The sequence below is a fragment of the Hemicordylus capensis genome, chromosome 1, assembly GCF_027244095.1.
Source record: "Hemicordylus capensis ecotype Gifberg chromosome 1, rHemCap1.1.pri, whole genome shotgun sequence".
Classification (NCBI taxonomy): domain Eukaryota; kingdom Metazoa; phylum Chordata; class Lepidosauria; order Squamata; family Cordylidae; genus Hemicordylus; species Hemicordylus capensis.
This window is the reverse complement of record NC_069657.1, coordinates 389478910-389493404: the sequence shown is the minus strand read 5'-3', so window position 1 is coordinate 389493404 and position 14495 is coordinate 389478910. Positions and strand designations below refer to the sequence as shown.

General features: G+C 44.9%; 1 protein-coding gene across 1 annotated transcript in view; it reads left to right on the top strand.

Annotated features, from left to right (window-relative positions):
- Positions 1–14495, top strand: part of QPCT (glutaminyl-peptide cyclotransferase) — a 65084-nt gene that overhangs the window by 22693 nt on the left and 27896 nt on the right. The gene's annotated exons all lie outside the window — the stretch shown is intronic.

Here is a 14495-nt window from a genome sequence, read left to right as displayed (position 1 = left end):
CTGGTTTAAATAATTGGCAGGGGTAAAGCTCAGAGTTTGATTGCCAAAAAGACACCTGCTGGGATGGAGCCCTGATCAATTGGCAGCTCCATATAATAAACTCTTTCCTTTATTTTGACTCTGGCACTTTCATAACCCAAGGCAAGGGCAAGTATTGGCTCACTAACCTTTTGGAGTTATCTGAGAGTGTCAACAGGCATGTGAATAAAGGTGATCCAGAGTATACTTGCACTTCCAAAAAGCATTTGACAGAGTTCCCCACCAAAGGCTCTTGTGTAAGCTTAGTAGTCATGGAATAAGGGGACAGGTTCATGTGTAGATTGGTAACTGGTTGAAGGACAGGAAACAGAGGGTAGGAATAAATTGACAGTTTTCACAATGGAGGGAAGTAGGAAGTAGGGTCCCCCATGGATTGGTACTGGGACCAGTGCTCTTTAACTTGTTCATAAATGATCTAGAACTTGGGGTAAGTGGCCAAATTTGTAGATGACACTAAACTATTTAGGGTAGTGAAATCCACAAGAGATTGTGAGGAGCTCCAAAAAGATCTCTCCAAATTGGGGCACTGGGCAACAAAATGGCAAATGCAGCTCAAAGTAAACAAGTATAAAGTGATGCATATTGGGGCAAAGCCCCCCAACTTCACAAATATACTGATGGAATCTGAGCTTTTGCTTTTGGTGACTAACCAGGAGGGAGATCTTAGAATTGTGGTGGACAGCTCATTGGAAGTGTCCACTCAGTGCGTGGTAGCTGTGAAAAAGGCCAATTCCATGCTCCTTCCATTAGGCAGGAGATTGAAAATAAAAATTCTAATGTTATAAATGCTTATACAAATCTATGGTGCGGCCACATCTGGAGTACTGTGCACACTTTTAGTCACCATATCTTAAGAAGGATATTGTAGAACTGGAAAAGGTGCAGAAGAGGGCAACCAAGATTATCAGGGGCCTGGAGCACCTTCCTTATGAGGAAAGGCTACAGCATTTGGGGCTCTTTACTTTGGAAAAGCAGCGACTAAGGGGAGACATGAACAAGGTGTATAAAATTATGCATGGAGTGCAAAGAGAAAATTTTTTCTCCCTCTCTCACATCATTAGAATCAAAGGCCATCCCATGAAACTGAAGGTTGGGAAATTTACGCCTGAGTGGACGATGCACGTTTTCATACAGCACATAGTCAATATTTGGAATTCTTTGCCATGGGATTTGGTAATGGCCACCAGCTGGGATAGCTTTAAAAGGGACTTAGACAAATTCATGGTGGACAGGTCTATCAATGGCTACTAGTCTTGTAGCTGTGGGCCACCTCCAGCCTCAGAGGCACAATGCCTCTCAAATACCAGTTGCAAGGAAGCAACAGCAGGAGAGAGGGCATGCCCTCACCTCTTGCCTGTGGGCTCCCCAGAGGCATCTGGTGGGCCACCTTGGGCCTGATCCAGCAGGGCTGTTCTTATGTTCTTATACATTTAAAAAAAATTAAAACACTTATTTTGAACTGTTTTATGTTTAGAATGTTGGTTCTCTTTTAAGGTGCCTAGAGACTTTGGGTTTGGGTTCAGTTCCATTCGCTGAAAAAGCTTTCTGAACCAATTTTTAGGTTTGAATACAGGTTTGATTTGACTTTCTGGAAGTGAACAAAGCTATCATGAGTCCACCAAAAAGTGATGGGATTGGGGAAAGGTTGCAAAAAAACCCCAAAAAATGAACAGGCTAGGTACCTGCATCTTACCTTCATGAAGATGATAAACTGTCTATTTTTTAATAAGGACAAAAAGCCAAGATACTAAACTGTCAAAAAAATCTCTGTATTAAAAAAACAGGCTGGATGCTAGCAAGCACCTTCCCTTCATGAAGACCATAAACTGCTAAGCCCACCCACCAGTTCTTAACATTACTGGGAAAATATCCAACTACAGATAAAAACAGGTATGATCAGAGTTCTGCTTAGCAGTTGTGGATATTTTGGGGTCCTGTAGTTTTGACTTTGCACTGCTCACATATTCATGGCTGGAGACGGAACAGAAACAAACTAATCACATTTTTGCTTCCTCTGATTCTGCCTATTCACTGGCTGTTATCTTACCCATAGCTTTTTCCTTCCTGCCCTACTAGTCCAACGATTCCTTCCTTTTAGAAAGTGGTAAAGCAGCTGCTAAGCATATCATTGAAATTGTATCTTAGGACAAGATAAGTACTGAATATGTACTCAGATGTTAATGAATATTCAAGTGTTCCATCTGTTGCCCTCTAAGGAGGTTGTGCACATGAGCAGAATGGTGGGTATGTGGGAGGATGAATGTGTGTTCCTGATTTATGAGAACCTGTATGGTAGTGGTTGGTTTGGATGTGTTCATGTACCAAGCTCCGTTAGAGCTTTTGGCAAGTCATTATCTCAGCTTAACATAAGTCCCAAGGTTGGTGTGAGGATAAAATTGAATCTGTAGAAATAAATGAGAGATGAACTTGCACCATGTTCTCAGTCCAAGTCCAGTGATTTAGGTTAGACAGTAACCGGAAGGTAGCATGAGGAATGGACACTTGCACATTCCAAGGGAAGAGGTACTCCTATCTGAAGAGGAACAGGTCACAGATACTCACTCATGTGGAAGACTCACAGACTCAGACCATAACATCAGCATCAGTTTAAGAAAATGGGCAGCTTGAACCTTCTAAGAATCCACTCATCAGTTGCCGAAGACTTCAGCTTCTCTTTAAATCCTTGCCTGAGGTGTCAGAAAATTACATACCTAGGAAGTGTGTCAGTGTAAGGGTCTGGGCCAGAGAGTGTCCCCTTTAAGCTTTGTACTCATTGACCTGAAGAGGTCAATGTCAAATGTACCAGATTCAGTGACCCTGATCATCCTGATATATAGAGCTAGCTCACAGTTGCTAGCATTTCACATTCAAACTGCATTGGCTAAATGCAAAGCTTCCTGATTTGTCAAAGCACCATTTCCTGCAATTTTCAAATGGGAAATTGATATCCTGATTTGTTGGAATCACTTAAGTCATTGTTTCCTTGTACTGATCTCATAAGAATTTGTGGAGAGCTGGTCTTGTGGTAGCAAGCATGAATTGACCCCATTGTTAAGCAAGGTCTGCTCTGGTTTGAATTTGAATGGGAGACTACACGTGAGCACTGTAAGATATTCCCCTTCAGGGATGGGGCCTCTCTGGGAAGAGCATCTGTATGCTTACATGCAGAAGTTTCAAGTTCCCTCCCTGGCTTCTCCAAGATAGGTCTGAGAGAGACTTCTGGGAGAAACTGCTCCCAGTCTGTGTAGACAATACTGAGCTAATGGCTCAGATGGACCAATGGTCTGACTCAGATTATGGCAGCTTCCAATGTTCCTATCCTCTCTAATAAAACGCTTGGTGTCCGTTCGTGGACAGACACCAAGCGTGTGTCTGTGCCTCCCTGCCCTGTTCTGGGCATGCGCAAAGCAGGGCAAGGGAGACACGATCGCCGGCACCCGGCAGCCATCTTGGGCGGCCAGAAGCGGCCGCCCCTAAGAAGCCGGAGAAGCAGTGGCGGGGGAGAGTGACCGAGGAGGAGGCGGAGCCGCCGCCTCGGCCGAAAGAGACGGAGGCCGGGGGCGGAGCGGAGGCCATGTAACTTTAAAAAAAAATTGCTCCCACGGCCGACGCCGCCGACCGCCCACCCTCCCTCCCAGCTGCCGAGTCCCCCTTACCCTGGCCGACTGCTGTCGGCCGTAGACAGCCCTTAATTTAAGAGGCAGAGAGGAGCTCGCAAGCAGAGCTCCTCTCTATGCAAAGCCTCTTGCCGAACTGCCACTTTGGGCGCAAGGGACGCAAGCGCCCAAAGTGGCAGTTCGGCAAGAGGCTTTGCACAGAGAGGAGCTCTGCTTGCGAGCTCCTCTCTGCCTCTTAAATTAAGGGCTGTCTACGGCCGACAGCAGTCGGCCAGGGTAAGGGGGACTCGGCAGCTGGGAGGGAGGGTGGGCAGTCGGCCGTGGGAGCAATTTTTTGCTGGCGGGGGCAAGTGCCTGGGCCGATTTGGCCCTTAAAGGTAGGGGGGGCGGACGGCGGAGGGAGGGGGAATGGCGGCGGGGGGCCAGGAGCCCCGTTACTAGCACCCATTATTCAATGGGCCAAAATTCACTTGTGGTTTAATAAACCAGGAAGCTCTGGAATTAGCTGGGTGTATAAGGAGAAGAAGAAAGAGGAGTGGGTAGGGTGTGTGTTGGCTTATTCATAATCCATGGTCTTGCCTCTTTGGCTGGTTGATTACTGTAGCTTATGAAAAGACCTTGCCACAGGAACACATGAATATCAAGTGGTGCTCATCCAGAATTTGTTTACTGGCTAAACAATTTCTTGACTGCTGGGGATTCATTCCTTTACTTAAGTAATATAACATCACTTATTCTGTTCTTTGGCAGCAACAGGTGGTACAGAAGAGGCTGCTTCCACTAGACCTGCATCGAGGATGCATTACTCCAAATAATCACTTAGCTGTACCAAAGCTGCACACAATCGTTCATTGGTCCATGCACTATGCATGTCATACTGTTTGAATCTGATGGTTAGGTCAGTAATATCACCCCAGGACACACAAATCAAAGTAGTACTTCAAGCGGCTTGTAGAATATGCAGCAATTTCTGACACACTTGTGTTTCTTATGAGATACTGAGGGAAACACATCATTGCAGAGCACTCCTGGAGCAAAAGCTAATCCAAAAGGTATGCACTTGTTCAAACAGCAAGAATACTGGCTTGAAAATCTGTGAGAGCAGTGAGGTGCAATAAAGGAGTACTCGCATGAAAGGAGGAACTCAGACCTATTTGTTCACCCTGATCAATGATTTCTTATAAAGGATTTGATGGACATTTTGTGCAGGTTTGACCAGTAGCATCCCCCCAAAAGAACCCAACCTTTTCTCCAGTTGCCACAGAAAAGGTAATGAAGAGGAAAGGGTTCTTCTCCGAATAAGAGAGCTGGACAGCAAGTGGAGCAGCAAAAACCATACAAAGTCCCTGCTTGGCTTGTGTACAAAGAGTAAGATTGCACTGGGATGTAGCGCAGAAGCAGGCAGTAGAGTGTGTGTGCAGGGAGTACGATCATGCTTGGAACTTGCCTGAAAGCTTTGAACATCCCACACTTTATTGCCTTATGAAAGTAGACAATGTGGCATTGTTTTATAGCTGCTTTCCTCACAATTACAAAGTATCTTTATGTAGATTTAACTAAGAGTGAATTCAAAAACGACTACATTTTCTCCTCCTCCTTTCACTCTCTTTTCCTTTCTGACTCGACCCCTTCCCTCTCTACAGGATCCCCACTGGTACAAACTTCTAAACAACAAAATCTAAAAGATACTGAGGGTATTCTCATGATCACTGGAATGTGGGCCAAGGGAGCTTAGCCCGCTTTCCAGTCATTGTGAGAACCAGCGGGCTTGCAGATGAGCCCAGTGGTTCCCTGGTGGCTAGCCGGCCAAAGTAGCCCTCCCCTTAGCCCAGGATAGCAGAGTGAGCGCTCTGCTAACCCAGGCTTCCTGATCGTGTATTGCCGCGGTAACACACGAAGAGACCCCTGGCCAGCAGGTTGCAAACAGCCTCCCAGGCTCAAAGGTCTCTCCAGCTCACGCGGGGTATCTTGGAACTTCTGGGGGCCATGTGGCCCCCGATCCCCACAGCCCCCGCTGGCTACGTGACGGAGCCGGCAGTCATGTGGGCGGCCGATCTGGCCACTTGGGCTGCTGCCTTGATCGTCTGCAGGGAGAGTGGGCTAAGCCTCACTGGATGGAATACAACAGGCCTCCACTGTTTGCAGTAGCAATCTGGCATCAGGGCTGCCAATCCCACTCTAGTGTCCCCTCAGAGCATCTCTGTTCAAATGCAGGGAACATTATAACCATGCTGTACACAAGGCTGAGTCTACAGAATTCTTCCTTCGTACATTCAAACAGGAATTGGAGTGGCTCTAGGAGACCCCCCCAGACCTTGGAGGCCATGGACCAGGGCCCCAAGGTACAGGGGTTAGAGAGCATCTGGCTGAGACCAAGAGGGGTGAGGGAGATGGAGCAATGCTATGGAGGAGCAACCAAGAGGGGTGAGGGGATGCGGGGGATGGAAGCAATAGAATGGAGGAGGAGCAGGAGCGCAGATCAGGTGCAGGTGGAGAGAACTCTGTGGTGAGGGGGCTATGGTGGAGGGGTAGGAAGCGCATTCAAGTACTAGTGATTTCCTGGACTTCCAAAAAGCTTTCGACAAAGTTCCTCATCAAAGACTCCTGAGAAGACTTAGCAGTCATAGGATAAGGTGACAAGTGTTGGAAGTGAAGGACTTCGCGCTGTCTCTTGTCTCATGTTGTGAACTACACCTGATTTTGCACTCTGTACATGCTCAGAGGGAAAGAGGCAAGGTCACATCATACACAAACTAAATTGGTTCTTGGAGATGGTGACCATGTAGGATCTGGGCGTGCAAACAGAGAAAGAGAGAGGCACACTCAGAAAGTTCAATGGGCTTTATTATAAAAAGTTGCTCATCAGGATAAAATAATCCACATTAAAAACATGTTTCCGATTCAGGGTGTAGTGTAATGTGCCTAACTAACATATGTGTGTGCAATCAGTAATTACAGATATCTAATAATCTAATAAATCCTAAATAAAGCATTTAGAGAGAAGCAGAGAAAGAAGAAGGGGGGGCTTAGGAAGGGGGTAGCAGTGATTAGTAAGGAGGAGGAAAATCGGGATCCAAGGCTTGTGAAGGCAGCATATTACCAGGATCAAAGGCTTGAGAATGGTGGAGCTTTCAGCTGAAGGAGAGAAGCTTTTGGCTGGAGACAGGAGCTTTTAGATCAAGCATGCAGTTTCCTCAGAGCACGGCTGAGAGTCAGAGCACCATGGCTGGGGAAGTCTTGACTTCTCACTTCGCAGCAGAAGTCACAAACAGTCCCTTCTCCCATGGAAAGAGTTCCTGCCTCTAGCCCCGGGGCTTGGGCAGCAAACCCTTGGATTGCCCATGAGCAGATCTTGCTTGTAGGCACAAGATTGCTTGTAGGCACAAGACTGCTGGTAGGCAAGGGACTGCCACTTCTCTGTCCAGTAAGCCTGTTCTTTATAGTTGTATTTTCCTTTGATCTCTCATAGAGTCTATTCAAATCTCCTCATCTTTTCCTGGGTCCCCAAAAGGGTGACAATGCTGTTACCTTCTGGATAATGTCTTTTAATTATTCAGGATATTGGCCAGTCCAGAGAGATCTGAATCCCATCTTCTGTAAGCTGTGAGCTTAGAAGGGGGGGCATTGCCCAAAGCAAATCTGCATCTCTGAGCTGCAAATGGGCATCTTCTCTTGTCCCAGATTTGCTAGCCTGATCCCAAAAGGTGTTAAAGTGTTAGTAAAGTAAGAATTAAAGTCTATAGGTGTTTTATTTGTGTGCATTTACCTATGTTGAATTTCTATAGAGAGCAATTAAGTATAGCAGAGCAATAATTGTCAAGGATTAACATAGGCTTCTTGAAACAGGAAAGGGGAGATCAGCCTCTGGCCTCTTCCACAGAAATTATCTGATAGTGAGTCACATTTTAGCATTTGGATTGTTCTGGCCTGGCTTTTGTGCTTCCTTGAGTACCCATTTCACAATACAATGCTGGATTGCCTCTTCCCTCACAGACCAGTTGAGATCTGGGGTGTCAATTCACCCTGAGTCCAGGTATTAATTCATTTCTTAATATAAAATGAAATCAGACACAGGCCTCAATTCCACATACTTCTGCGTTGGTACCTCTGGGTCTAATATGTTGGGGGGGGGGTGCGTCCCCAACACTCAAAGACAGTGGAGGATAGACTAGTGAGTCAGTGAGCTGGGCTTCTTCCTCTCTCCCTTCTCTTCCTGTTCCTTCTACCTTGCAACATGCAAGCTCTTCTCTCCTGCACCATGTGTGCAGAGACGATGCAGAATCCATCTGCATCCAGTTAGCTAGATAGATTAGAGATCCTAAGTTCTCTCTTTCCTATCTAGAATGGAGTTCTCTAATAAATGCCATATATATTGATTTGAAACTATGAACTGGCTCCAAGTTACTTTACTCTCAGCATACATGCATGCCTACTAAATTCTGCTGTGTTGTGCCTCTGTGCACTCTGCTATAATTAAAAAGGTATTCTCTTACCAGAGAGAATTCCCAATAACAAGTACATGTGTGGATTGCTAACTGGTTGAAGGACAGAAAATAGAGGATAGGTATAAATGGAGAGTTTTCACAATGGAGGGAAGTAAGAAGTGGGGTCCCCCAAGGATCTGTACTGGGACCAGTGCTTTTTAATTTATTCATAAATGATCTAGAAGCCGGGGTAAGCAGCGAGGTGGCCAAATTTGCAGATGATACCAAACTCTTTAGGGTAGTGAAATCCACAAGAGATTGTGAGGAGCTCCAAAAGGATCTCTCTAAACTGGGTGAGTAGGCGACAAAAGGGCAAATGCGGTTCAGTGTTGGCAAGTGTCAAGGGATGCACGTTGGGATGAAAAACCACAACTTCAAGTATGTGTTGATAGGATCTGAGCTGTCGGTGACTGACCAGGAGAGGGATCTTGGGGTCGTGGTGGACAACTCGATGAAAGTGTCAACGCAATGTGCGCCAGCTGTGAAAAAGGCCAATTCCATGCTAGGGATCATTAGGAAGGAGACTGAAAATAAAACGGCTAATATTATAATGCCCTTATACAAAATTGTTGTGCAGCCACATCTGGAGTACTGTGTACAATTCTGGTCACCACATCTAAAGGAGGATCTTTTTGAACTGGAAAAGATGCAGTAGAGGGCAACCAAGATTATCAGGGGCCTAGAGCACCTTTCTTCTGAGGCAAGGCTACAACACCCTGGGGCTTTTTAGTTTAGAAAAAAGACAATTGCGGGGAGACATGATAGAGGTCTATAAAATCATGCATGGTGTGGAGAAAGTGGAGAGAGAGAAATTCTTCTCCCTCTCACATAACACTAGAACCAGGGGTCATCCCATGAAACTGATTGCCAGGAAATTTAGGACCAACGAACGGAAGTATTTTTTCACACAGTGAATAATCAACTTCTGGAATTCTCTGCCACAGGATGTGGTGACAGCCAAAAACCTGGATGGCTTTAAGAGGGGTTTGGATAACTTCATGGAAGAGAGGTCTATCAATGGCTACTAGTTGGAGGGCTATAGGCCACCTCCAGCCTCAAAGGCAGGATGCCTCTGCGTACCAGTTGCAGGGGAGTAACAGCAGGAGAGAGGGCATGCCCTCAACTCCTGCCTGTAGGCTTCCAGTAGCATCTGGTGGGCCACTGTGTGAAACAGGATTCTGAACTAGATGGGCCTTGGGCCTGATCCAGCAGGGCTGTTCTTATATTATCTTAAAAGGAAATCTAACAATATTAACCTGACTTACTGCTTGCGTTCATAGTAAACCAGTGATGACACCCAAATCTATTTCTCCATGACATCATCATCAGGAAATGGCATAATCCCCCTAAATGCTTGCCTACAGGCAGTAATGGACTGGATGAGGGATAATAAATGGAAGCTTAATTCAAACAAGATGGAGGTATTCATGGTAAGGGGTCATACTTCGAGGGATGTGATAGACCTTCCTGTTCTGGATGGGGTTGCATTCCCCCCAAAGGAAGAGGTACATAGCCTGGGAGTGCTTCTGGACCCAGGCCTCACTCAGGTTTCTCAGGTTGAAGCTATGGCCAGGAGTGCTTTCTTCTGTCAGCTTCAGCTGATACGACACCTGTGTCCGGTCCTTGAAGATAATGATCTCAGAACTGTAGTGCATTCTCTGGTAACCTCTAGGCTTGACTACTGCAATGTGCTCTATGTGGGGCTGCCTTTGTACGTAGTTTTGAAGCTTCAGTTGGTTCAAAATGCAGCGGCTAGATTGGACTCCGAGTGTCTCGGAGAGACCATATTATTCCTGTTTTAAAGCAATTGCATTGGCTGCCAATAGGTTTCTGGACAAAATGCAAAGTGCTGGTGATTACCTATAAAGCCCTAAATGGCTTAGGACCGGGTTACCTGGAAGAGCACCTCCTTTTGCATGACCCCCAACACACATTAAGATCACCGAGAGAGGTCTGTCTCCTTATATCACAAGTTCATCTGGCGGTGACTCGGGAGCGGCCTTTTCTGTAGTCTCTCCTAGGCTGTGGAATGTGCTCCCTACAGACATTTGTGGTTTTTACATCTTTACCAGCCTTCAAAAGAGCCCTTAAAACACATTTTTTTAGCCAGGCTTTTTTGAATGTGTTAAATTTTTAATGGTGGTTTAGATTTTTTAATTGCTGTAATTTTTGAATTGTTATATTTTTAATTCCTGTTTTAATAGCTGGTTTGTGAACCACTTGGGGCCTTTGGAGTCAGGTGGTATATAAATTAAACAAACAAATAAATTAAATTAAATGTGTTACAGAGGAGGGACAATTTTTGTCCATCTCCCCTTTCCTTTGCCCACTCTGCATCCTGAAAAGATGTCCCTGAGAACTTACTGGGTTACTGAAATTTGTCTTTGATTCACCCCATTTTCAAGATGCAGTCAAAATTCTCCATGAAATCTCCTCTAGGAACATAGGAAGCTGCCACATACTGAGTCAGACCATTGGTCTATCTAGCTCAGTATTGTCTTCACAGCAGGGGTGTACCTAGGGTGGGGCAGGCAGGGCATGTGCCCCGGGCGACACTTGAAGGGGGGTGCCATTTTGTAAAATTAAAAAAAAAAATTTTAAATGGCTGCTGAAAACAAAATGGACACCGCACATGCTCAAATGGCCTCTATGAGGCCCTAGGCCATGCCAGGCCTTGCAGAGGCCATTTGAACATGCACAGTGGCCATTTTGTTTTCAGCTGCCATTTTTTAAAATAAGATTATTTTTTAAATGGCCACCGCACATGCTCAAATGGTCCCTGTGAGGCCCTAGAGGCCAGCAGGGGGAGGGGGAACCTTTGCAGACACCCTCCATGGCATTTAGGAAGCCCCCTGAAGGGGCTACAGGTAAAAAAAAAATTTAAAAAAAGTTAATATAATATAAGACACTGTACACATATTCAGATTGGCACTATGTACAGAGAATCAGGGCTTGTGAATACTGAGCTGAAGTTTATGAGCTAGGATTGTATTCGTTTGCTCTTACTTTGCTTCTTGTGATAAGTGAGTTAAATGTGATGTCTTAATAATATGGCTATTAATGGTGAGTTTGTCTTTGAATCTGTGTGAAATCCTTAGTATTAAGGCCCACTGGGAGTTTCTTGCTCTCTTTCTCTCATTTTAACTGTCTTTCTGAAAGACTAGAATATATTCCAAGCAGTGGCACAGTTTACTCTGCATATCCTTTAATTATTTTCAGAGTATCTGGGAAAAGTCAAATTCTCCATTGATTTTTAAAACTTATGTAATGTTGATGCTACAATGCATAGTAGAGAATTAGACAGGCACTTCTGTTTACTTTTCCAAGTACATCTCCACATAGTATTTGGGTATTTCATGAGCCCCAGCATACTGAAATTTGTAGTTTTCCAGCATTTTTTGGTCTGGTTACGTCCACTGCTAAATAGTTTTTGAAATATTAAAAGATTAACTAGCTTGACTTGTATTTTTCATCTGATACTATGGTAAAGTTATCTGAAAGATGGGTGTCAGATGTTTGGACAGGGGGCGCAATTTCAGTGTTTGCCCTAGGTGCTATTTTCCCTAGATATGCCTCTGCTGGAGGGCCAATGTTGAGCCACTCTGTGGTAGGGGGACGATGCATACCTTGCGGCAGAAGTGGGGGAGGGGGCAAAAGGTCTTTAGATCCAGGCTCCAAAATTACCTAGGGTAGCACTAGACACTACCAATACTGCCACCGAACCTGCATCAAATTCCCAGAGAGCAACTTGGGCTGCCCTCCCCACAACCTGCATTCCCAGTTCCAGTTGGAAACTTCTACCTCTTCTCTCTGTCCAATTCTTTCTACATTCAAACTCCCAATTATGATCTTCTCTCACACTGCATCCCTCCCTCGACCAGACACTGGTCTCAGACCCAGCCCTTGCATGTGAACTGCTTGTTTAAGAAAGTGGCCACAGGCATGAAGAAACAATAATGTTTGAGCCATCCATGTTCACAACAGGATATTGACTCAGAACTCCTGCAAACCTTGCAGGCAGCTCAGCTGCTGCTCAGTTAAGGATACTCCCTTCTTTGTGATTGCTCTAATTTCCCCACTTAAAGCAGAATTATCTGCCCAGAAGAGAAACAACCAGTTCCCATTTCAAGATAGATTCTGATGCTGGGGATATTTTGAGAACATCTGGAACTTCTTTACAGAAGTGCTGGATGTGCAATTAATTTCTCTTGGGACAATCCCTCCTGGAACCATATAATTCAAAGGGATATTATTAGCCTGACACAACATACAGAAGTTTTGTCTCTCTGTATTGCACATATACCAAGTTATCTGCCAAGAAAAGGGAAAACAGAAGAACTCTGGAGGACTTGCCTATTAAATGGACTTTTTGTGCCCTGGTAGACCTGTGGAATAGCAGCTAGGCCTTGACCATTAATATTATGGCTGCCGGACACTTCCTTCACTTGATTTGCTCTAGTTTCTGGAACTAAACAAAAACAATTTAGGTTCCAGACATTCATCCTTGAAACTGAATGGCTGGAACCAAAATGGCGCTTTACTGTCTGAAATAAATATGGCATAAAGTCCATTTGAAGGACTATGTTGGGATGGTGTGACCGTGACAAAGAGTCTTCTTTCTGTGCTGCCACTGCTTTTTCAGAGTTCAGACAGACCTCTTCCAGGTGGTTCTCGGGCTAATTAATTCAGCTTGTTGTCTCTGCTCAAAAGCTATAGCCCACAGTTACGGAGTTTCCTAGATACTTTGTGGATAAAATGACAAGTATTTCAGTTAAATTGAAAGCTGGACATTTGTCAGCAGTGGCTGAATCCCAAGTTCTAAGAGTTCTGTTTTGTTCAGTTATAATGGATTGGATTATTCTCCGATAGTCATTAACTGAAAAAGAAAAAGAAAAAGCTTTAGGGGAGGCTCTGGGTAACCAGTTTGTGAGCTGGAGCATTATCTGTTGGAAGCGGCTTCATATCGAGTCAACAGCAGCAACAGGCCAACAGCAGTGAGGTGAAGGTAGGTAAAAGATGGAAGTCCCTAGAAAAGCCAGACCGTTTTGCACAGTGAAAGTGTTGCACTGCACTGGGCAGCCAAGCGTGGCCTACAGTGGGCAGCCAACTTTGCTTTAGAGACAGAGCGGGGAGTGGGCGTGGGGAATATGTGAGATGGGAATATGTTAGGTTGCGTGTTGAAATGTTTCTGCTAATGCATATTTGCATGAATATACCTGTTTTATATTCTTACATTCTGTGTGTTCAGCTGTTGTTTGTGCCCTTAAGGACCCACGTGTTAAAATACTGCATGTGTCACTCTGTGTGTGTGTGTGTGTGTGTGTGTGTGTGTGTGTGTGTGTGTAGGGGGATGATGCTTAACTTGTAGTGGGGTGTGGGTGGGCTCCAAAGGCCTTTAGGTCCAGGCTCCAAAATTACCTAGGTGTACCTCTGCTCACCATTGATGAAATTTTTGTATGTACATATCAGTAGATACAATGAGCCTCTTTATGCTTTGCCTAAAGCCTGCCAACAGATCTCCATCACCCTTTATGCCTGGCGTATTTTCCAACCAGTAAAGAATGGACCAGGCAGAACTGGGGGAAGAAGAATGAGACAGAAATTTCCCTCTAGACATGTGACCCATTGGAAGATGAAAAAGCATGGCCAGAGACCAAAATACAGTCAATCAAGTGGACTTAGCTAATGTACATTAAAAAAAACAACAACATTGTAGATAAGTCAGGTTGGGTCATCCTATGGTACCAGTATACCAGCATTGCCATTTCACAAGCAACAGTGGATTGACATAGCTGGGATCCTATACTTGCTCTATAGTATAGTATAGTATAGTATAGTATAGTATAGTATAGTATAGTAATTTGATTTCTATACTGCCTTTCCAAAAATGGCTCAGGGTGCTTTACACAGAGAAATAATAAAAAAATAAGATGGATCCCTGTCCCCAAAGGGCTCACAATCTAAAAAGAAACATAAGATAGACATCAGCAACAGTCACTGGAGGTACTGTGTTGGGGGTGGATAAGGCCAATTACTCTCCCACTGCTAAATAAAAGAGAATCACCATGTTAAAAGGTGCCTCTTTGCCAAGTTAGCCGGGATTAACAAGATGGGAGGAGAAACAAGAGCTGTAAAAAGAAACAGAAAGGTCCAGTCCCATGGCAATTCCACTGGGAGCCACCAATCACATGGCGATTCCACTGGGAGTCACCAATCACATGGCGATTCCACTGGGAGCCACCAATCACAGGGCAGCATTCCACTGTCATATTCATAATATTCCACCAGCAATGGTGGTGGCACACCTGGCATATGGTGGCTTCCACCAAATTTTATGTTGCTCAGGCTGTTTTTG